The sequence below is a fragment of the Ranitomeya variabilis genome, chromosome 3 (genome assembly GCF_051348905.1).
Source record: "Ranitomeya variabilis isolate aRanVar5 chromosome 3, aRanVar5.hap1, whole genome shotgun sequence".
Lineage (NCBI taxonomy): Eukaryota > Metazoa > Chordata > Amphibia > Anura > Dendrobatidae > Ranitomeya > Ranitomeya variabilis.
The window spans coordinates 627446483-627471435 of NC_135234.1; positions in this window are offsets into that span (position 1 = coordinate 627446483).

Below are 24953 nucleotides of genomic sequence, written 5' to 3' on the forward strand. Positions count from 1 at the left end.
CTGCGCCCGGACGCGGGCGCCGCAGGGACGCATGCGGCGCAAAACGCAAGTGCGACGCATGTCCATGCGCCCCCATGTTAAATATAGGGGCGCATGACGCATGCGGCGACGCTGCGGCGCAGACCGCAAATGTGAACGTAGACTAAGGGAAATGTGGTAGATATAGTATATCTTGACTTCAGCAAAGCATTTGGTAAAGTATCTCATACTATCCTTGTTAGAAAAATGATGAAGTATGGGATTGACAAGGCTACGATTAGGTGGATTCACAGCTGACTCAGTGATCATACTGTGTGGTTACACATCCAATTAGAAGAGCATTTCAAGTGAGGTACCACAAGGTTCTATTGTAGCCCCAGTGTTAAACATTTTTATAAATGATCTAGATAAGGAAACTGAAGGTAAACTAATCAAATTTGCAGACAATGCAAAGCTATGAAGGATAGCTAACACTAGAGAAGACAGAGAAATATTCAGAAGGATCTAGATAAGCTTCAACAATGGACAGCAGCTAATAAAATGATATTTAACAGGGAGAAATAAAAGATTCTACATCTGGGCAAGAAAAACAAAAATTATATCTACAGAATGGGAAGAATAGAACTAAGCAACGGCATGCATGACTTAGGTATACTAATAGATCACAGACTGCACATGGGTCAACAGTGTGATGCAGCAGCAAAAAAGGTAAATACAGTACTGTGATGTATTACAGTGCCTTGCAAAAGTATTCGGCTCCCTGGAACTTTTCAACCTTTTCCCACATATCATGCTTCAAACATAAAGATAACAAATGTACAAATGTAAATTTTTGGTTTAGAATCAACAACAAGTGGAACACGATTGTGAAGTTGAGTGAAGTTTATTGATTATTTTACATTTTTCTGGAAATTCAAAAACTGAAATGTGGGGCGTGCAATATTATTCGGCCCCTTTACTTTCAGTGCAGCAAACTCTCTCCAGAAGTTCATTGTGGATCTCTGAATGATCCAATGTTGTCCTAAATACCTAATGATGATAAATAAATATAATCCACCTGTGTGTAATCAAGTCTCCGTATAAATGCACCTGCTCTGTGATAGTCTCAGGGTTCTGTTTGAAGCACAGAGAGCATCATAAAGACCACAACAGGCAGGTCCCTGATACTGTTGTGGAGAAGTTTAAAGCCAGATTTGGATACAAAATGATTTCCAAAACTTTAAACATCCCAAGGAGCACTGTGCAAGCGATCATATTGTAATGGAAGGAGTATCATACCACTGCAAATCTACCAAGACCCGGCCTTCCCTCTAAACTATCATCTCAAACAAGGAGAAGACTGATCAGAGATGCAGCCAAGAGGCCCATGATCACTCTGCATGAACTGCAGAGATCTACAGCTGAGGTAGGACAGTCTCTCCATAGGACAACAATTAGTCATACACTGCACAAATCTGGCCTTTATGGAAGAATGGCAAGAAGAAAGCCATTTCTCAAAGATATCCATAAAAAGTTTTGTTTAAAGTTTGCAACAAGCCACCTGGGAGACACACCAAACATGTGGAAGAAGGTGCTCTGGTCAGAAGAAAACCAAAATCGAACTTTTTGGCAACAATGACAAACAATATGTTTGGCATAAAGGCAACACAGCTCATCACCCTGAACACACCATTCCCACTGTCAAACATGGTGGTGGCAGCATCATAGTTTGGGCCTGCTTTTCTTTAGCAGGGACAGGGAAGATGGTTAAAATTGATGGGAAGATGGATGGAGCCAAATACAGGACCATTCTTGAAGAAAACCTGTTGGAGTCTGCAAAAGACCTGAGACTGGGATGGAGATTTGTCTTCCAACAAGAAAATGATCCCAAACATAATGCAAAATCTACGATGGAATGGTTCACAAATAAACATATCCAGGTGTTAGAATGGCAAAGTCAAAGTCCAGACCTCAATCCAATCGAGAATCTGTGGAAAGAGCTGAAAACTGCTGTTCACAAACGATCTCCATCAAACCTCACTGAGCTCTTGCTGTTTGCCAAGGATGAATGGGCAAAAATTTCAGTCTCTCGATGTACAAAACTGATAGAGACATACCCCAAGCAACTTGCAGCTGTAATTGCAGCAAAAGGTGGCGCAACAAAGTATTAAGGGGCCAAATAATATTGCACGCCCCACTTTTCAGTTTTTGATTTTCCACAAAAATTTAAAATAACCAATAAATTTTGTTCAACTTCGCAATTGTGTTCAACTTGTTGATTCTTCACCAAAAATTTACATTTGGTATCTTTATGTTTGATGCATGATATGTGGGAAAAGGTTGAAAAGTTCCAGGGAGCCGAGTACTTTCGCAAGGCACTCTAAGAGAGGCATAGAGTCTAGATCACGTGAAGTAATTATCCCCTCCTACTCCTTGGTCAGACCTCATCTGGAATACTGTGTCCAGTTCCGGGCACCATATTTTAAAAAATACATTGAAAAACTGGGGAAAGTTCAGAGAAGAAACCAGGATGATGAGCTAACTGCAAACTATGTCTTACAAGGTTAAAAGATCTGGGAATGTTTAGCTTGCAAAAAATAAGGCTAAGAGGAGACTTAACCCCTTAACGACTGCCGATACGTCTTTTAACGGCTTTAGTTAAGGGTATATTTGAAAAGTGTATAGCTTTCCCCCCAGAGTCGGATTTTCTCTGGAGTCTCAGCTGCTGGGGCAGACGAGACTCCAGAGAACATGATTCAGGTTGTTTTTTACCGGCCCGGGGTTGCCATCGCCGTTATTAACCGTTTAAAGGCAACCGCAAAAAAGCGTGATTTGCCATTTAATTTCTCTCTCCTCTGATGTGATCGCACATCAGAGGAGAGAGAAATAGAGTCCTCGATCCCCTGGTACCTTTGTTGTCCCTCCATGGCCCCCTGAAGTCCCCCTCCGACTTCTTCCAGGAGAAAACGGCAGGCGCATGTGCAGTTCACCCACCGAGGTCTGCCTGCCAGCACCCAGCAACAATAGGGAGATTTTTCCTATTGGTTAATTTTGGTCACTGTGATAGGCCCTATCACAGTGATCAAAATAAAAAAAAGTAATTACCCCCCCTTTATCACCCCCTTAGTTAGGGAAAAATAATAAAATAAATAAAATATATTTATTTCCATTTTTCCATTAGGTTTAGAGTTGGGCTAAAATGAGTTAAGCTAAAGTTAGCGTTGGGGCTAAAGTTATGGTTGGGATTAGGATTAGGGTTGGTATTAAGGTAAGGGTTGGTGTTATGGTTCTCAATGGCAAGAGAACATAGCCCAGCAAACATAAGTACTAGCTCTTGGAAGGATGGAAACTAAACTGACCATGAACTAAACCTGCCGCACAACTAACAGTAGCCGGGTAGCGTTGCCTACGTTTTTTATCCCTAGACGCCCAGCGCCGGCCGGAGGACTAACTAATCCTGGCAGAGGAAAATATAGTCCTGGCTCACCTCTAGAGAAGTTTCCCCGATAGGCAGACAGAGGCCCCCACATATATTGGCGGTGATTTTAGATGAAATGACAAACGTAGTATGAAAATAGGTTTAGCAAAATTGAGGTCTGCTTACTAGATAGCAGGAAGACAGAAAGGGCACTTTCATGGTCAGCTGAAAACCCTATCAAAACGCCATCCTGAAATTACTTTAAGACTCTAGTATTAACTCATAACATCAGAGTGGCAATTTCAGATCACAAGAGCTTTCCAGACACAGAAACGAAACTACAGCTGTGAACTGGAACAAAATGCAAAAACAAACGAGGACTAAAGTCCAACTTAGCTGGGAGTTGTCTAGCAGCAGGAACATGCACAGAAAGGCTTCTGATTACAATGTTGACCGGCATGGAAGTGACAGAGGAGCAAGGTTAAATAGCGACTCCCACATCCTGATGGAAACAGGTGAACAGAGGGGATGATGCACACCAGTTCAATTCCACCAGTGGCCACCGGGGGAGCCCAAAATCCAATTTCACAACAGTACCCCCCCCTCAAGGAGGGGGCACCGAACCCTCACCAGAACCACCAGGGCGATCAGGATGAGCCCTATGAAAGGCACGGACCAGATCGGAGGCATGAACATCAGAGGCAGTCACCCAAGAATTATCCTCCTGACCGTATCCCTTCCATTTGACCAGATACTGGAGTTTCCGTCTGGAAACCCGGGAGTCCAAGATTTTTTCCACAACGTACTCCAACTCGCCCTCAACCAACACCGGAGCAGGAGGCTCAACGGAAGGCACAACCGGTACCTCATACCTGCGCAACAATGACCGATGAAAAACATTATGAATAGAAAAAGATGCAGGGAGGTCCAAACGGAAGGACACAGGGTTAAGAATCTCCAATATCTTGTACGGGCCGATGAACCGAGGCTTAAACTTAGGAGAAGAAACCCTCATAGGGACAAAACGAGAAGACAACCACACCAAGTCCCCAACACAAAGCCGAGGACCAACCCGACGCCGGCGGTTGGCAAAAAGCTGAGTCTTCTCCTGGGACAACTTCAAATTGTCCACTACCTGCCCCCAAATCTGATGCAACCTCTCCACCACAGCATCCACTCCAGGACAATCCGAAGATTCCACCTGACCAGAAGAAAATCGAGGATGAAACCCCGAATTACAGAAAAAAGGAGACACCAAGGTGGCAGAGCTGGCCCGATTATTGAGGGCAAACTCCGCTAAAGGCAAAAAAGCAACCCAATCATCCTGATCTGCAGACACAAAACACCTCAAATATGTCTCCAAGGTCTGATTCGTCCGCTCGGTCTGACCATTAGTCTGAGGATGGAAAGCAGACGAGAAAGACAAATCTATGCCCATCCTAGCACAGAATGCTCGCCAAAATCTAGACACGAATTGGGTTCCTCTGTCAGAAACGATATTCTCCGGAATACCATGCAAACGGACCACATTTTGAAAAAACAGAGGAACCAACTCGGAAGAAGAAGGCAACTTAGGCAGGGGAACCAAATGGACCATCTTAGAGAAACGGTCACACACCACCCAGATGACAGACATCTTCTGAGAAACAGGAAGATCCGAAATAAAATCCATCGAGATGTGCGTCCAGGGCCTCTTCGGGATAGGCAAGGGCAACAACAATCCACTAGCCCGAGAACAACAAGGCTTGGCCCGAGCACAAACGTCACAAGATTGCACAAAGCCTCGCACATCTCGAGACAGGGAAGGCCACCAGAAGGACCTTGCCACCAAATCCCTGGTACCAAAGATTCCAGGATGACCTGTCAACGCAGAAGAATGAACCTCAGAAATGACATTACTGGTCCAATCATCAGGAACAAACAGTCTACCAGGTGGGCAACGATCAGGTCTATCCGCCTGAAACTCCTGCAAGGCCCGCCGCAGGTCTGGAGAAACGGCAGACAATATCACTCCATCCTTAAGGATACCTGTAGGTTCAGAGTTACCAGGGGAGTCAGGCTCAAAACTCCTAGAAAGGGCATCCGCCTTAACATTCTTAGAACCCGGCAGGTAGGACACCACAAAATTAAACCGAGAGAAAAACAACGACCAGCGCGCCTGTCTAGGATTCAGGCGTCTGGCGGACTCAAGATAAATTAGATTTTTGTGGTCAGTCAATACCACCACCTGATGTCTAGCCCCCTCAAGCCAATGACGCCACTCCTCAAAAGCCCACTTCATGGCCAAAAGCTCCCGATTCCCAACATCATAATTCCGCTCGGCGGGCGAAAATTTACGCGAGAAAAAGGCACAAGGTCTCATCACGGAACAATCGGAACTTCTCTGCGACAAAACCGCCCCAGCTCCGATTTCAGAAGCGTCGACCTCAACCTGAAAAGGAAGAGCAACATCAGGCTGACGCAACACAGGGGCGGAAGAAAAGCGGCGCTTAAGCTCCCGAAAGGCCTCCACAGCAGCAGGGGACCAATCAGCAACATCAGCACCCTTCTTAGTCAAATCAGTCAATGGTTTAACAACATCAGAAAAACCAGCAATAAATCGACGATAAAAGTTAGCAAAGCCCAAAAATTTCTGAAGACTCTTAAGAGAAGAAGGTTGCGTCCAATCACAAATAGCCTGAACCTTGACAGGATCCATCTCGATGGAAGAGGGGGAAAAAATATATCCCAAAAAGGAAATCTTTTGAACCCCAAAAACGCACTTAGAACCCTTCACACACAAGGAATTAGACCGCAAAACCTGAAAAACCCTCCTGACCTGCTGGACATGAGAGTCCCAGTCATCCGAAAAAATCAAAATATCATCCAGATACACAATCATAAATTTATCCAAATAATCACGGAAAATGTCATGCATAAAGGACTGAAAGACTGAAGGGGCATTTGAAAGACCAAAAGGCATCACCAAATACTCAAAGTGGCCCTCGGGCGTATTAAATGCGGTCTTCCACTCATCCCCCTGCTTAATTCGCACCAAATTATACGCCCCACGGAGATCTATCTTAGAGAACCACTTGGCCCCCTTTATGCGAGCAAACAAATCAGTCAGCAGTGGCAACGGATATTGATATTTAACCGTGATTTTATTCAAAAGCCGATAATCAATACACGGCCTCAAAGAGCCATCTTTCTTAGCCACAAAGAAAAAACCGGCTCCTAAGGGAGATGACGAAGGACGAATATGTCCCTTTTCCAAGGACTCCTTTATATATTCTCGCATAGCAGCATGTTCAGGCACAGACAGATTAAATAAACGACCCTTAGGGTATTTACTACCCGGAATCAAATCTATGGCACAATCGCACTCCCGGTGCGGAGGTAATGAACCAAGCTTAGGTTCTTCAAAAACGTCACGATATTCAGTCAAGAATTCAGGAATCTCAGAGGGAATAGATGATGAAATGGAAACCACAGGTACGTCCCCATGCGTCCCCTTACATCCCCAGCTTAACACAGACATAGCTTTCCAGTCAAGGACTGGGTTATGAGATTGCAGCCATGGCAATCCAAGCACCAACACATCATGTAGGTTATACAGCACAAGAAAGCGAATAATCTCCTGATGATCCGGATTAATCCGCATAGTTACTTGTGTCCAGTATTGTGGTTTATTACTAGCCAATGGGGTGGAGTCAATCCCCTTCAGGGGTATAGGAGTTTCAAGAGGCTCCAAATCATACCCACAGCGTTTGGCAAAGGACCAATCCATAAGACTCAAAGCGGCGCCAGAGTCGACATAGGCATCCGCGGTAATAGATGATAAAGAACAAATCAGGGTCACAGATAGAATAAACTTAGACTGTAAAGTGCCAATTGAAACAGACTTATCAAGCTTCTTAGTACGCTTAGAGCATGCTGATATAACATGAGTTGAATCACCGCAATAGAAGCACAACCCATTTTTTCGTCTTAAATTCTGCCGTTCACTTCTGGACAGAATTCTATCACATTGCATATTCTCTGGCGTCTTCTCGGTAGACACCGCCAAATGGTGCACAGGTTTGCGCTCCCGCAGACGCCTATCGATCTGGATAGCCATTGTCATGGACTCATTCAGACCCGCAGGCACAGGGAACCCCACCATAACATCCTTAATGGCATCAGAGAGACCCTCTCTGAAATTCGCCGCCAGGGCGCACTCATTCCACTGAGTAAGCACAGCCCATTTACGGAATTTCTGGCAGTATATTTCAGCTTCGTCTTGCCCCTGAGATAGGGACATCAAGGCCTTTTCCGCCTGAAGCTCTAACTGAGGTTCCTCATAAAGCAACCCCAAGGCCAGAAAAAACGCATCCACATTGAGCAACGCAGGATCCCCTGGAGCCAATGCAAAAGCCCAATCCTGAGGGTCGCCCCGGAGCAAGGAAATCACAATCCTGACCTGCTGAGCAGGATCTCCAGCAGAGCGAGATTTCAGGGACAAAAACAACTTGCAATTATTTTTGAAATTTTGAAAGCAAGATCTATTCCCCGAGAAAAATTCAGGCAAAGGAATTCTAGGTTCAGATATAGGAACATGAACAACAAAATCTTGTAAATTTTGAACTTTCGTGGTGAGATTATTCAAACCTGCAGCTAAACTCTGAATATCCATTTTAAACAGGTGAACACAGAGCCATTCCAGGATTAGAAGGAGAGAGAGAGAAAGGCTGCAATATAGGCAGACTTGCAAGAGATTCAATTACAAGCACACTCAGAACTGAAGGGAAGGGAAAAAAAAAAAAAAAAAATCTTCAGCAGACTTCTCTTTTCTCTCCTTTCTCTGTCAATTAATTTAACCCTTTGGGGCCGGTCAAACTGTTATGGTTCTCAATGGCAAGAGAACATAGCCCAGCAAACATAAGTACTAGCTCTTGGAAGGATGGAAACTAAACTGACCATGAACTAAACCTGCCGCACAACTAACAGTAGCCGGGTAGCGTTGCCTATGTTTTTTATCCCTAGACGCCCAGCGCCGGCCGGAGGACTAACTAATCCTGGCAGAGGAAAATATAGTCCTGGCTCACCTCTAGAGAAGTTTCCCCGATAGGCAGACAGAGGCCCCCACATATATTGGCGGTGATTTTAGATGAAATGACAAACGTAGTATGAAAATAGGTTTAGCAAAATTGAGGTCCGCTTACTAGATAGCAGGAAGACAGAAAGGGCACTTTCATGGTCAGCTGAAAACCCTATCAAAACGCCATCCTGAAATTACTTTAAGACTCTAGTATTAACTCATAACATCAGAGTGGCAATTTCAGATCACAAGAGCTTTCCAGACACAGAAACGAAACTACAGCTGTGAACTGGAACAAAATGCAAAAACAAACGAGGACTAAAGTCCAACTTAGCTGGGAGTTGTCTAGCAGCAGGAACATGCACAGAAAGGCTTCTGATTACAATGTTGACCGGCATGGAAGTGACAGAGGAGCAAGGTTAAATAGCGACTCCCACATCCTGATGGAAACAGGTGAACAGAGGGGATGATGCACACCAGTTCAATTCCACCAGTGGCCACCGGGGGAGCCCAAAATCCAATTTCACAACAGGTTGGGATTAGGGTTAGGGTTAGGATTAGGACTAGGGTTAGGGTTGGCATTAGGGATAGGGTGTCATGTTGGACACTGTCCAGACCAGGTCGTCTGACAGACAGCAGTAATTCCGCGTTTGACCACTGTTTGCTCATTGGCGTCGGCTAGTTTTCGTCTGGCTGCTCCGGGGTTAATTTATCTGATCCTCGGATTGGAAGCTGGGCCATGCCCATTTCCTTTAAATGGTTCTCCTGATCTTTGGGCGTCGCCGATTATAGCTTCTGTCTTATCCGTAGTTATCTCGGTCCGGAGTGGAGAGCTGGTTGTTGGAGAATCGTTGCTGGTGGTGTATTTTCCTTTGTCTTATTTACTCCTTTCTATATTTGTATTTATTTTGCCCTGCACCTTTATAGTGTATTCCTGATTGACTGTGGCGTGGTGTATATTTTCCTTTATCCTTGTTTGTCATAACTGTGGGTATTGGTCTATTGCATTCACAGGGTGGTGGGCGGTGGTGTTCAGTCTAGGGCTGAATCAGGAGTTAGGGTGAGGGTGGAGGCCTGAACATGCACACCTTCAGTGAAAACTTCAGGTAGAGGGTCAGACAGGGTTTCCCTAGTCTGAGGGAAATTGCAGGGGCCCGGGTTATTAGCTCTCGCCCTCCTTGTATCCCCGTGACATAGGGTTGAGATTAGGGTTAAGGTTGGGATTAGGGTTATGGTTGGGATTAGGGTTAGGGTTGGGATTAGGGTTATGGTTAGGGTTGGGATTAGTATTAGGGGTGTGATTAGGGATAGGGGTGTGTTGGGGTTAGGGTTGTGATTAGGGTTATGGTTAGGCTTGGGATTAGGGTTAGGGGTGTGTTGGGATTAGGATTATGGTTAGGGTGGGAGTAGGGTGAAGGGTGTTTTGTGGTTAGTGTTGGAGCTAGAATTGGGGGGTTTCCACTGTTTACGTACATCAGGGCGTCTCCCAACGCGACATGGCACCACCATCAATTCCAGCCGATTTTGCGTTCAAAAAGTCAAATTGTGCTTCCCCCTTCTGAGCTCTGCCGTGCGCCCAAATGGTGGTTTACCCCCACATATGGGGCATCAGCGTACTGAAGACAAATTAGACAGCAACTTTTGCAGTCCAATTTCTCCTATTACCCTTGGAAAAATAAAAAATTGGGTAGTAAAAATAATTTAAAAAATGATTTTTTATTTTCACAGTTCTGCGTTATAAACTTCTGTAAAGCACTTGGGCATTCAAAGTGCTCACCACACATCTGCATAAGCTCCATGGGGTGGTCTGGTTTCCAAAATGGTGTCACTTGTGGGGGGTTTCTACTGTTTTAGGCACATCAAGGACGCCCGCAGACCATTCCATCAAAGTCTGCACTCCAAAACGTCACTACTTCCCTTTCGAGCCCCAAAGTGTGCCCAAACAGTAGTTTTCTCCCACATATGGGGTATCAGCGTACTCAGGACAAATTTGAAAACAACTTTTGGGGTCCAATTTCTCCTGTTACTCTTGTGAAAATAAAAAATTGTGGGCTAAAATATCATTTTTGTGGAAAAAATGATTTTTTATTTTCATGGCTCTGCGTTATAAACTTTAGTGAAACGCTTGGGGGTTCAAAGTTCACACAACACATCTAGATAAGTTCCTTGGGGGGTCTAGTTTCCAAAATGGCCTCAGATATGGGGGGTTTCCACTGTTTAGGCACATCAGGGGCTCTGCAAGCGCAACATGACGCCCGCAGATCATTCTATCAAAGTCTGCATTCCAAAACAGTGCTCCTTCCCTTCCGAGCTCTGCCGTGTGCCCAAACAGTGGCCCCCCCACACATATGGGGTATCAGCGTACCCATGATAAATTGCACAACAACATTTTTGGTCCAATTTTTCCTGTTTCCCTGTAAACATTTGGGGGTAAAAAGATCATTTTTGTGGAAAAAATATTTTTTATTTTCACGACTCTACGTTATAAACTTCTGTGAAGCACTAGGGGGTTCTAAGTGCTCACCACACATCTAGATAAGCTCCTTTTGTGGGTATAGTTTTCAAAATGGAGTCAGTTGTGGGGGGTTTCTACTGTTTAGGTACATCAGGGGCTCTGCAAACGCAACATGACGCCCGCAGACCATTCCATCAAAGTCTACATTTTAAAACGTCACTACTTGCCTTCGAGCCCCGACGGGTGCCCAAACAGTGGTTCCCCCCCCCCACATGTGGGGTACCAGCGTATTCAGGACAAACTGGAAAACAACTTTTGGGGTCCAATTTCTCCTGTTACCCTTGTGAAAATAAAAAATTTCGGGCTCAAAAAAATCATGAGGAAAAAAAAAGATTTTTTTTATTTTCACGGCTCTGCGTTATAAATTCTGTGAAGCACTTGAGGCTTCAAAGTGCTCACCACACATCTATATAAGTTACTTAAGGGTTTAGGCAGTTTCAAGACTGCTGCATCCTTCTGCAAGACAACTCACAATTTTGGACTTTTCAGAGCCCGTCAAATCTCTCTTCTGACGCATTTTGCCAAAGGAAAGGAAGTTGCCTAATAATTAAGCACACCTTATATAGGGTTTTGATGTCATTAGACAACACCCATTCTCATCACAGAGATGCACATCACCTGATTAACTTAATTGGTAGTTGGCTCTCAAACCTGAACAGCTTGGAGTAGGACAACATGTATAAAAAGTATCATGTGATCAAAATACAACTTGCCTAATAATTCTGCACACAGTATATATAGTACAGACCAAAAGTTTGGACATACCTTCTCATTTAAAGATTTTTCTGTATTTTCATGACTATGAAAATTGTACATTCACACTGAAGGCATGAAAACTATGAATTAACACATGTGGAATTATATACGCAACAAAAAAAGTGTGAAACAACTGAAATTATGTCTTATATTCTAGGTTCTTCAAAGTAGCCACCTTTTGCTTTGATGACTGCTTTGCACACTCTTGGCATTCTCTTGATGAGCTTCAAGAGGTAGTCACCGGGAATGATTTTCAATTCACAGGAGTGACCCGTCAGGTTTAATAAGTGGGATTTCTTGCCTTATAAATGGGGTTGGGACCATAAGTTGTGTTGTGCAGAAGTCTGGTGGATACACAGATGATAGTCCTACTGAATAGACTGTTAGAATTTGTATTCTGGTAAGAAAAAAGCAGCTAAGTAAAGAAAAATGAGCGACCATCATTACTTTAAGAAATGAAGGTCAGTCAGTCCGAAAAATTGGGCAAACTTTGAAAGTGTCCCCAAGTGCAGTGGCAAAAACCATCAGGCGCTACAAAGAAACTGGCTTACATGAGGACCGCCCCAGGAAAGTTAGACCAAGAGTTACCTCTGCTTCTGAAGATAAGTTTATCCGAGTCACCAGCCTCAGAAATCGCAGGTTAACAGCAGCTCAGATTAGAGACCAGGTCAATGCCACACAGAGTTCTAGCAGCAGACACATCTCTACAACAACTGTGAAGAGGAGACTTTGTGCAGCAGGCCTTCATGGTAAAATAGCTGCTAGGAAACCACTGCTAAGGACAGGCAACAAGCAGAAGACACTTGTTTGGGCTAAAGAACACAAGGAATGGACATTAGACCAGTGGAAATCTGTGCTTTGGTCTGATGAGTCCAAATTTGAGATCTTTGGTTCCAACCACCGTGTCTTTGTGCAACGCAGAAAAGGTGAACGGATGGACTCTACATGCCTGGTTCCCACCGTGAAGCATGGAGGAGATGTGATGGTGCTTTGCTGGTGACACTGTTGGGGATTTATTCAAAATTGAAGGCATACTGAACCAGCATGGCTACCACAGCATCTTGCAGCGGCATGCTATTTCATCCGGTTTGCGTTTAGTTGGACCACCATTTATTTTTCAACAGGACAATGACCCCAAACACACCTCCAGGCTGTGTAAGGGCTATTTGACCAAGAAGGAGAGTGATGGGGTGCTACGCCAGATAACCTGGCCTCCACAGTCACCAGACCTGAACCCAATCGAGATGGTTTGGGGTGAGCTGGACCGCAAAGTGAAGACAAAAGGGCCAACTAGTGCTAAGCATCTCTGGGAACTCCTTCAAGATTGTTGGAAGACCATTCCCGGTGACTACCTCTTGAAGCTCATCAAGAGAATGCCAAGAGTGTGCAAAGCAGTCATCAAAGCAAAAGGTGGCTACTTTGACAATCCTAAAATATAAGACATAATTTAAGTTGTTTCACACTTTTTTGTTAAGTATATAATTCCACATGTGTTAATTCATAGTTTTGATGCCTTCAGTGTGAATGTACAGTTTTCATAGTCATGAAAATACAGAACAATCTTTAAATGAGAAGGTGTATCCAAACTTTTGGTCTGTACTGTATATATTTATATATATACTGTATATATATAAACAAGGAAAACAAAACAGGCAAGAATATACACACCATCTAGTCATGATGTCATAAATAGGATGTAAAAAATGATAGCTTGCGCCTGTGAATGGAATAGTGTGGGACACACCAATGCAACAAAGCAAAAAACCACTGAAAAAATGTTGCAATAAAGTCCAAAGAGTAATATAGAATAACTTTATTAGGTATAAATATATAAACACAAGGTGTCAGGACAGTAACAGGTTAAAAATTGCAAACACAGTGTATGGAACGCATGGAGTCAGACATATTGCCCCACAACAACAACTGAGTCAATCATACTGGAAAGCTGTATCAATAATAATAACCCTACATGCTCTGTCATAGTGCCAGTACAAAGTATTAAACCAGGAGCATATAGGTAAAAGTAGTAAGGGTATATGCATAACAATGCCCTAGGACAAAAACCCAGATGAATAACATACCAGTGATATGATGAGGGGAACGTGTCCACTCCAACCCACCCCGACGCGCGTTTCGGAGTATTCCTTCTTCAGGGGGCGTGTCATGACCCATCAGACTGTGTTATTTATAACCGCTGCGAATATCCTTAAGCCAATGCGAAGCTACCTTACACTCAGCACGGCGCATAGACCGGTACCAGAAAGCACGGGCCCATGCAATCCGGCGCCAGGCAACGGACCGGAAGCGAAGGAGACTAAGATCGAAACTGCGCATGAGCAGAAGTACACACGCGGCCATTTTGGAAATGGGAACAGCGAGAATTAGCCCAACCAAACGGCAAGTCTCTCAATCACCGCAGGTAAGCAGGGGAACAAAAAAGCAAATACATGTATAGATATATACACTTCTACATGTGAATATATAAGGGAACAAGGCTCACAAATAATATCCATGACAAAATATGACAATATGCGAAGTCGGCTTCAGGAAAATGGCCGCCGCGATCTCCATCTGCGCACGTGCGGCATCCCACGGCCATTTTCCTGAAGCCCCGGGCAGCAGAGCGCTCCATCTGGGCACGTGCGGCCTCAGGAAGATGGCCGCCGCCAGCGATAAAGTGGCGAATAGCGCAGATCGCACTCTTTTTCTTCAGCTGCGCAGTGCATTCCGCTGTTGGGCATGCGCAAACCACTACGCCACCAACGGAAACATAAGCAAGATTTGGGGGAGAAGAAGCGATTTCAACACGCCCATTTGACCAGACCACCTTGATTGACAGGCGAAAACGGCGACTTTGGTAAGGTATTTCGGCAGCATAGGTGGGGAATCAGGGTACACAAAATACACTATTGTCCAGCACAGCTCAGGCCCTATTTAATGGTATTTTTATCTCATACTGAAAAAACGGGGTGACAGGTTCCCTTTAAAGGTGGTGACAAATCTTGTCACCTGTTTAGTGGCAGAGGATCTAGGCCGTGAATGATTATATAGTAGCTCCTGCTGGGAAGAGTGTTTGGCCCTATGATATGCTCTCTTAATCATCCTGTGACTATATCCTCTAGATAGGAACCGTTCCTTCAGCTCCTCCGCTCTACGTTCAAAATCAGCATCTAAGGAGCAGATTATACGGATGCGGAGGAATTGTCCGGTTGGGACCGACCTAATCATATGTCGTGGATGACCAGATGTAGCATGTAAAAGTGTGTTTGTGGCCGTTTCTTTTGTGAAGACATCGGTCTGCAACATGCCAGAGGGGTCCCTCCTTATGCTCACATCAAGAAAATCTAACAACACCCCACTATAGCAAAAGGTTAAGTGAATATTGAGGTCGTTGCTATTTAAAACCTCAAATAGTTGCGCAAGGTCGACCGGAGTGCCCTGCCAGACAAAGAAGATATCGTCTATGTAGCGTGTCCATAGAAGGACACGCTCCATAGACCCCAATTTGTCAGACAGGAAGAGGTCCCTCTCCCACAGCCCCAGGAAGAGACCAGCATAGGATGGCGCAAAGGCCGCCCCCATGGTGGTACCCTGGAGCTGCAGGTAGAAACATCCCTTAAAAACAAAAAAATGTGGGTAAGGGTGAACTCCAATAGCTCCAGCAGAAATGTACGAATCCCAGTGGACAAAGACGAAGTATCCAAAAAGAATTTCACAGCTGCTAGGCTGTCAGTATGTTTAATATTTGTATACAGGGACTCGACATTATTATTATTATTATTATTTATTGTTATAGCGCCATTTATTCCATGGCGCTTTACATGTGAGGAGGGGTATACATAATAAAAACAAGTACAATAATATTGAACAATACAAGTCATAACTGGTACAGTAGGAGAGAGGACCCTGCCCGCGAAGGCGCACAATCTACAAGATCAGCTGAAACCATTAGAGTATCACCCTCCAGATGCAGTCCGTCGACCCTGCGCAAGAGGTCCCCTGTGTCCTTGAGGAAGGAAGGGAGGCCCGAGACCAGAGGTTGAAAGTAGTAATCGATCCATTTATTAATATTTTCCAAGAAATTACCAACTCCCGAGATAATTGGTCTACCAGGTGGTGTGGCAGAATTTTTGTGAATTTTAGGGAGCAGGTAGAAGGTAGAAATCATAGGTTCAGGAACTACCAGGGCCAGTGCTAGATCTTTGGAGATAACGCCGTACTCGAAAGCCCGCTGAATGATCGTGTCTAGTTGAGATGAATATGCCGAGAGGGGATTATAGGAAAGTTTCCTATAGCATGCCGAGTTGTTTAAGTGACGAAAAGCCTCTCTCTTGTACATAAATGTGGGCCAGCCGGCTTCAAAACAATATCAGGTAGCTCCTGAAAATATATCAACCTGCTCCTCTCTTCTTTAGATAAATTATCATTAATTACAAATTTCGGAATTCTATATAATTCTGCCACAACCACCTGGACAAAGAGTTCAATATTTGAACATGAAGACAATGGGGGTATTTCTTGGAAAGTGGGCGGATCGATGGAGGAACCTTACCGCCTTCTTCCACGTGTTCAATAGCTAATTCCTCTAGGATCCTCAGGGCCTTCTGTTCCTCCTCTGTGGGGAAAAGAGAGTTCAAAGCATTATTATGAAAATATATTTTAAATAGCAACGACCTCGCAAAGATGTGCAAGTCTTTAATTGTGGAGAATAGATCAAAGCTAGATGTAGGTGCATAGGAAAGACCCCTCCCCAGCAGGCTCAGAAAGTGTATGGTTGCTAAGGTTAATCACCTTATTGTCCCTATGCATTTTGGAAGGAGCTGCATTCCGCTTATAGGGATGGTAAGAGTGATCACGGAGTCTTGTATTTTCACCAGATCCAACGGCAGACACTGAGGCACCCAAAACATCAGAGCGGCCACTTAAGGAGGACACTGACATACTGGATGTACTTCTGTGCAGAGATCCACTATTAGTTTTTCTCCATAGATATACTTTTTTGGACTGGTAGTCTTCAAGGTCCCTGTTGAACCGTTAAAAGACACGGCCACAAACACACTTTTACATGCTACATCTGGTCATCCATGACATATGATTAGGTCGGTCCCAACCGGACAATTCCTCCGCATCCGTAGAATCTGCTCCTTAGATGCTGATTTTGAACGTAGATCGGAGGAGCTGAAGGAACGGTTCCTATCTAGAGGATATAGTCGGAGGATGATTAAGAGAGCATATCATAGGACCAAACACTCTTCCCGGCAGGAGCTACTATATAATCATTCACGGCCTAGATCCTCTGCCACTAAACAGGTGACAAGATTTGTCACCACCTTTAACTCCCAGTCTGATAGGGTTCGTTCTGCTATAGAGAATGCCTGGCCGATACTTAGAGTGGACAATGTCCTCTCCAAATTTATCTCTGATAGACCATCTATAGCTTACAGACGTGCCAAAAATCTGAGGGACCATCTCGTCTCCAGCCATTACAATAACTACCATCAAATTACGTTTCTGGATACATTTCCAAGGAGGGTTGGCTGTGCTCCGTGTGGAGGATGCGTCGCCTGCCCTAACATTGATCGTACTGACACGTTTACTAACTCTGACGGTACCAAGAGCTATAAAATTAAGCAACATATTACATGTACAACTAGGTATGTGGTATACTATGCCACTTGTCCATGTGGTTCTATATATGTTGGACTTACCTCACGGCAGCTTAAGGTCCGTATCAGAGAACATGTTTTGGGGATTCAGGCGGCGATAGGCCACACGGAGACAGCCACCCTAAAAATAATTCCCCGCCACTTTAAGGAGTTCCATAAATGTGACAGTACCCTCCTGAGAGTACGTGGTATCGTTGCCATCAAAATCAATATCCGTGGTGGCAATTTGTCTAAACGTCTAAGTGGGCTGGAGGCGAGATGGATCTGGCAGTTGAATACGGTCCACCCACATGGCTTAAATGAGTGCCTTTCATTTGCTCCCTTCCTCTAATCGGCTGACTTTTGGGTATCTTATAATTGTAAACTTCTGTATGTTTTTTTTTAATTTTCATGTTTTATTCTTTGTATTTTAATTATTATCTTCTTATTCTTTGTAGTATTTATCGCTGTTGGTCATGACATCCATTCGTAGAATGTAATAACACCATCTAGCTATTGGAGTGGTTCAAGATTTCAAGATCGCTTATTTCATGTCTATCTATACATCCAGATATGAATTCCTTCCTTTTGGAAATATATGTTCATATGCTCCATATAGTTACTATCTTTGGATGTTTTCTAATGTATATTGTTTTCTTGTTTTTTTGCCGCTGTTTTTCTGTTGTATTTGTGATCATATGTTCTTAAATTGCACAATGATGTATATAATTGCAGCCATAATGTACACTTGATCAATATTTATAGTCCAAACGTGATTGGCATTTGCAGGGGTGTATTTGTATTGATGTCATATTTTACATGTGAAAATGGTGATGTAACTAATAATCTATATGACTCCTTTTATATTTAGATATTTTGTCATGGATATTATTTGTGAGCCTTGTACCCTTATATATTCACATGTAGAAGTGTATACAGTTAGGTCCATATATATTTGGACAGAGACAACATTTTTCTTATTTTGGTTATAGACATTACCACAATGAATTTTAAACAAAACAATTCATATGCAGTTGAAGTTTAGACTTTCAGCTTTCATTTAAGGGTATCCACATTAAAATTGGATGAAGGGTTTAGAAGTTTCAGCTTCTTAACATGTGCCACCCTGTTTTTAAAGGGACCAAAAGTAATTGGACAGATTCAATAATTTTAAATAAAATGTTTATTTTTAGTGCTTGGTTGAAAACCCTTTGTTGGCAATGACTGCCTGAAGTCTTGAACTCATGGACATCACCAGACTCTGTGTTTCCTCCTTTTTGATGCTCTGCCAGGCCTTCACTGCGGTGGTTTTCAGTTGCTGTTTGTTTGTGGGCCTTTCTGTCTGAAGTTTAGTCTTTAACAAGTGAAATGCATGCTCAATTGGGTTGAGATCTGGTGACTGACTTGGCCATTCAGGAATATTCCACTTCTTTGCTTTAATAAACTCCTGGGTTTCTTTGGCTTTATGTTTTGGGTCATTGTCCATCTGTAGTATGAAATGACGACCAATCAGTTTGGCTGCATTTGGCTGGATCTGAGCACACAGTATGGCTCTGAATACCTCAGAATTAATTCGGCTGCTTCTGTCCTGTGTCACATCATCAATAAACACTAGTGACCCAGTACCACTGGCAGCCATGCATGCCCAAGCCATCACACTGCCTCCGCCGTGTTTTACAGATGATGTGATATGCTTTGGATCATGAGCTGTACCACGCCTTCGCCATACTTTTCTCTTTCCATCATTCTGGTAGAGGTTGATCTTGGTTTCATCTGTCCAAAAAATGTTCTTCCAGAACTGTGCTGGCTTTTTTAGATGTTTTTTAGCAAATTCCAGTCTAGCCTTTTTCTTCTTGATGCTTATGAGTGGCTTGCACCGTGCAGTGAACCCTTTGTATTTACTTTCATGCAGTCTTCTCTTTATGGTAGATTTGGATATTGATACGTCTACCTCCTGGAGAGTGTTGTTCACTTGGTTGGCTGTTATGAAGGGGTTTCTCTTCACCATGGAGATTATTCTGCGATCATCCACCACTGTTGCCTTCCGTGGGCGCCCAGGTCTTTTTGCATTGATGAGTTCACCAGTGCTTTCTTTCTTTCTCAGGATGTACCAAACTGTATATTTTGCCACTCCTAATATTGTAGCAATTTCTCGGATGGGTTTTTTCTGTTTTCGCAGCTTAAGGATGGCTTGTTTCACCTGCATGGAGAACTCCTTTGACCGCATGTTTACTTCACAGCAAAACCTTCCAAATGCAAACACCACACCTCAAATCAACTCCAGGCCTTTTATCTGCTTAATTCAGAATGACATAATGAAGGGATTGCCCACAACTGTCCATGAAATAGCCTTGGAGTCAATTGTCCAATTACTTTTGGTCCCTTTAAAAACAGGGTGCCACATGTTAAGGAGCTGAAACTCCTAAACCCTTCATCCAATTTTACCCTCAAATGAATACCCTCAAATGAAAGCTGAAAGTCTGAACTTCAACTGCATCTGAATTGTTTTGTTTAAAATTCATTGTGGTAATGTCTATAACCAAAATAAGAAAAATGTTGTCTCTGTCCAAATATATATGGACCTAACTGTATATCTATACATGTATTTGCCTTTTTGTTCCCCTGCTTACCTGCGGTGATTGAGAGACTTGCCGTTTGGTTGTGCTAATTCTCGCTGTTCCCATTTCCAAAATGGCCGCGTGTGTACTTCTGCTCATGCGCAGTTTCGATCTTAGTCTCCTTCTCTTCCGGTCCGTTGCCTGGCGCCGGATTGCATGGGCCCGTGCTTTCTGGTGCCGGTCTATGCGTCGTGCTGAGCGTAAGGTAGCTTCGCATTGGCTTAAGGATATTCGCGGCGGTTATAAATAACAGTCTGATGGGTCATGACACGCCCCCTGAAGAAGGAATACTCTGAAACGCGCGTCGGGGTGGGTTGGAGTGGACACGTTCCCCATATCATATCACTGGTATGTTATTCATCTGGGTCTTTGTCCTAGAACATTGTTATGCATATACCCTTACTACTTTTACCTATATGCTCCTGGTTTAAAACTTTGTACTGCCACTATGACAGAGCATGTAGGGTTATTATTATTGATACAGCTTTCCAGTATGATTGACTCAGTTGTTGTTGTGGGGCAATATGTCTGACTCCATGCGTTCCATACACTGTGTTTGCAATTTTTAACCTGTTACTGTCCTGACACCTGTTTATATATTTATACCTAATAAAGTTATTCTTTATTACTCTTTGGACTTTATTGCACCATTTTTTCAGTGTTTTTTTTGTATATATCTACTATATAATTGTCTAAGGGTACTTCCGTCTTTCTGTCCTTTCTGTCGCGGTTATTCGTTCGCTGATTGGTCTCGGCAGCTGCCTGTCATGGCTGCCGCGACCAATCAGCGACGCGCACAGTCCGGAAAAAAATGGCCGCTCCTTACTCCCCGCATTCACTGCCCGGTGCCCGCATACACCCCTCCGGTCAGCGCTCACACAGGGTTAATGCCGGCGGTAACGGACCGCGTTATGCTGCGGGTAACGCACTCCGTTACCGCCGCTATTAACCCTGTGTGTCCCCAACTTTGTATTATTGACGCTGCCTATGTGGCATCAATAGTACAAAATGTAATGTTAAAAATAATAAATAATTAAAAAAAAAACTGCTATACTCACCATCTGTAGTCCGCTGAGCCACTTGCGCCGCCCGCCATCTTCCGTTGCAGGTTGCGGTGGCAAAGATGGTATGGCAGAAGGACGTGCCATGACGTCATGGTCATGTGACCGCGATGTCATCACAAGTCCTGCGCGCCTGCGCGGAAAGGACCTGCTGTGACGTCACGGTCATGTGACCGCTACACGATCATGTGACCGCGACGTCATCACAGGTCCTGCGCTCAGACCAACCCTGGGACCGGAAGCTGCCGTGGACTACAAGGGGCCCTCGGAAAGGTGAGTATATGTTAATTTTTTAACCTGTGACAAACGTGGCTGGGCAATATACTACGTGACTGGCCAATATACTACGTGGCTCTGTGCTGTATACTACGTCACTGGGCAATATACTACGTAACTGGGCAATATACTACGTGACTGGGCAATATACTACGTCGCTGGGCAATATACTACGTCGCTGGGCAATATACTACGTCGCTGGGCAATATACTACGTAACTGGGCAATATACTACGTGACTGGGCAATATACTACGGCGCTGAGCAATATACTACGTCGCTGGGCAATATACTACGTGGCTGGGCAATATACTACGTGGCTGGGCAATATACTACGTGGCTGGGCAATATACTACGTCGCTGGGCAATATACTACGTGACTTGGCAATATACTACGTGGCTGGGCAATATACTACGGCGCTGAGCAATATACTACATCGCTGGGCAATATACTACGTCGCTGGGCAATATACTACGTCGCTGGGCAATATACTACGTCGCTAGGCAATATACTACGTCGCTGGGCATTATACTATGTCACTGGTCAATATACTACGTAACTGGGCAATATACTACGGCGCTGAGCAATATACTACGTCGCTGGGCAATATACTACATCGCTGGGCAATATACTACGTCGCTGGGCAATATACTACGTGGCTGGGCAATATACTTCTTCGCTGGGCAATATACTACATGACTTGGCAATATACTACGGCGCTGAGCAATATACTACGTCGCTGGGCAATATACTACGTCGCTGGGCAATATACTACGTAACTGGGCAATATACTACGTGACTGGGCAATATACTACATCGCTGGGCAATATACTACGTAACTGGGCAATATACTACGGCGCTAAGCAATATACTACGTCGCTGGGCAATATACTACGTCGCTGGGCAATATACTACGTTGCTGGGCAATATACTACGTCGCTGGGCAATATACTACATCGCTGGGCAATATACTACGTGACTTGGCAATATACTACGGCGCTAAGCAATATACTACGTCGCTGGGCAATATACTACGTCGCTGGGCAATATACTACGTCGCTGGGCAATATACTACGTGGCTGGGCAATATACTACGTGGCTGGGCAATATACTACGTGGCTGGGCAATATACTACGTGGCTGGGCAATATACTAAGTGGCTGGGCAATATACTATGTGGACATGCATATTCTAGAATACCCGATGCGTTAGAATCGGGCCACCATCTAGTATATATATATATATATATATATATATATATATATATATATATATATATATATATATATATATATATATACTGTACATTAAAATGGAGGATGAATTTGGATAATACAAGATGGGAACAAAAATGCAGTAGTTTAAGAATAGTTTAAAAACAGACTTAAAAATGGATCACATAATGAATAATGGCTATAGATCAATGTTAGTTTGTCCTAAATTCAAGGGTGAGTAATGTTTATGAATAATTAGTACTCCCATAGGGGCATCATAACAGCTTCCAAATGCAAATGCCACACCTGGAATCAGCTCCAGACATTTTACTTGCTAAATTGATAATGGATTAATGAAGCTATGAATGAGTCCATGCAGCCTGTTTAAAAGATTTTGAAATAATTGTCCAATTAATTTTGGTCCCTTTAAAAAGAGGCAGCTACATATTAGGGAACTGTCATTCCTAAACCTAAATCTCTAATTAAGATGTGAATTCTGTCAAGTTAAAGCTGAGAGTCTGCACTGTAAGCCCATATTGATTATATCACTGTATCTTGAATATGTTTTGGTAGACAGCTAACATGCCAAAACTTGCAACACTGTCCTATTTTTTCTGGAACAATCTTCACCTCCTTCTGTTTAACCCTTCATCTGCTAACATCAGTTTGTATACACTCTTGGCTATGTGGCTTCTGGTCTGTCCTGCTCACTAGTTAGCTTATTGTCCAGCAAAGCTCATTGTCCAGGTCCTTGCCACTATTTTGTCCTCAGTCCATGTGCTCACCCTGACCTGCAGGTTAGTGGATATATCTCATCAGGTGAGAACTAACACTTTCAAGACTACTTAGATCTCTTCATAATAATAATAATATAATAATAATTTTTATTTATATAGCGCCAACATATTCCGCAGCGCTTTACAACTTATAGAGGGGACTTGTACAGACAATAGACATTACAGCATAACAGAAATCACAGTTCAAAATAGATACCAGGAGGAATGAGGGCCCTGGTCGCAAGCTTACAAACTATGAGGAAAAGGGGAGACACGAGAGGTGGATGGTAACAATTGCTTTAGTTATTTGGACCAGCCATAGTGTAAGGCTCGGGTGTTCATGTAAAGCTGCATGAACCAGTTAACTGCCTAAGTATGTAGCAGTACAGACACAGAGTGCTATTAACTGCATAAAGTGTATGAGAACACGATGCAAGGAACCTGATTATGTGTTTTGTTTTGTTTTTTTCTATTTTTAATAGGCCACACAGGGATAGTTAGGTTAATGCGTTGAGGCGGTAGGCCAGTCCAGGGATTGGGGATTAATCGTATTAACCTAGGTAGTGCATTCCAAAGAATCGGCGCAGCACGTGTAAAGTCTTGGAGACGGGAGTGGGAGGTTCTGATTATTGAGGATGCTAACTGGAGGTCATTAGTGGAGCGGAGGGCACGGGTAGGGTGGTAGACTGAGACCAGAGAGGAGATGTAGAGTGGTGCTGAGCCATGGAGTGCTTTGTGGATGAGGGTAGTAGTTTTGTACTGGATTCTGGAGTGGATGGGTAGCCAGTGTAATGACTGGCACAAGGTAGAGGCATCGGTGTAACGGTTGGTGAGGAATATGATCCTGGCAGCAGCATTCAGGACAGATTGGAGCGGGGAGAGTTTGGTAAGAGGGAGGCCGATTAGTAGAGAGTTACAATAGTCCAGACGGGAATGAATAAGAGAAACAGTAAGAGTTTTTGCAGAGTCGAAAGTAAGAAAAGGGCGAATTCTAGAAATGTTTTTGAGATGCAAATAAGAGCGAGCCAGTGATCGAATGTGGGGGGTGAATGAAAGCTCGGAATCAAGGATAACCCCAAGGCAGCGGGCATGTTGCTTTGGAGTAATGGTGGAACCACACACGGAGATGGCAATGTCAGGCAAAAGTAGGTTAGTAGAGGGAGAGAACACGAGGAGTTCAGTTTTTGACAGGTTCAGTTTCAGATAGAGGGAGGACATGATGTTAGAGACAGCGGTAAGACAATCACTGGTGTTTTCTAAGAAGGTCGGAGTGAAAGCAGGAGAAGAGGTGTATAATTGGGTGTCGTCAGCATAGAGATGGTACTGGAAACCAAATCTACTGATTGTTTGTCCAATAGGGGCAGTATACAAAGAGAAGAGGAGGGGGCCTAGGACTGATCCTTGAGGAACCCCAACAGTAAGGGGAAGGTGAGAGGAGGAGGAACCAGCAAAACATACAGTGAAGGATCGGTCAGAGAGATAGGAGGAGAACCAAGAGAGAACGGTGTCCTTGATGCCGATGGAGCGGAGCATAGTGAGGAGGAGCTGATGATCCACAGTGTCAAATGCTGCGGAAAGATCCAATAGAATTAGCATGGAGTAGTGACCATTAGATTTAGCTGTTAGTAGGTCATTAGAGACTTTAGTGAGGGCAGTTTC